Here is a 1,046-nt window from a genome sequence, read left to right as displayed (position 1 = left end):
GTCCACGCCGGCGACCTCGCCACCGTCCGCGCCTCCTCCGCCGGCCCCGGATCCGGCGTCCTCCACCTCTTCCCGAAGCTCTCCGGCGACCTCAAGTCTTCTGGCGATTCTCGGAGGCCGCGCCGGTACAGTGACCCGTCGGATCCAGATCTGGAATTTTAGGGTTGACCCCGTTTATTTTTTCCCCAAGTCCCTAAATTTTCAGTTAAAGTGCCCCTGTTCTTAGCCCCGTAACTTTGCACCCGTAGCTTTGATTCATGCATATAGCATATCAAAATGTTCATCTCAGAGAGTACATCATTTCATTCCATTGCATCATTTTCATTTGAGTTCATCTTGATGCCCGAAATGCTGTTAGAAGAGGGCTACTTGAGTTAATTGTTAGATCTGCTGCTTCATTTAGGTTTTTGTCATTTTTGCCATGATTAATGTGTGCTTGATATGCCCTGATGCTCTACATGTGTTTTGTTAAGGGTTTTGTCATCTTTCCAGAGGTGCAACCCTTGTATTTTTGTGATGTGTGTGGTGACTAGTGCAAGCTTGCAAAGTGGTGCACTTGTTAATTCTGTTTTCAGGGACTTAGCATTTCCACCAAGTCCTTGATCTGTTTATCTCATGATGCCATATGTTCATGTTGTTTCCTAGTGATCCGTGCCTCTTTTGAGGATGATCAGTAAGGATGTTTTGTTAATATTGTAGTGATCTATCCATCCATGTCTTTGTTTTCAATTATGGATCACCCTAGCTTGAGTCAATCGAGCTCTACTTTTGCTACTTTGTGAATCTGTGCAGATTGTCAACTTGTTTGCAATTTTGCCGGTGATGTTGTAGTTGATCCGTGCATGCTATGTTATTATTCTTGCCATGTCTAGCTTGAATTTTGTGCCTTCTTGATATATGTATGCTTGTCTTGCCATGACTTGCACCATAGTGAGTGCATCGAGCTCGTGAACATGCCTACTTGAGTTATATTTCAGCATGTGTCAGTTTTCTCTAAGTCTAAAAACTGATTATGTTTTTGCCATGTTCACATGCTTGCAATTGTA

The sequence above is a fragment of the Triticum dicoccoides genome, chromosome 5A, assembly GCF_002162155.2.
Source record: "Triticum dicoccoides isolate Atlit2015 ecotype Zavitan chromosome 5A, WEW_v2.0, whole genome shotgun sequence".
NCBI classification, from domain to species: domain Eukaryota; kingdom Viridiplantae; phylum Streptophyta; class Magnoliopsida; order Poales; family Poaceae; genus Triticum; species Triticum dicoccoides.
Note: the sequence above shows the minus strand (reverse complement) of the source record.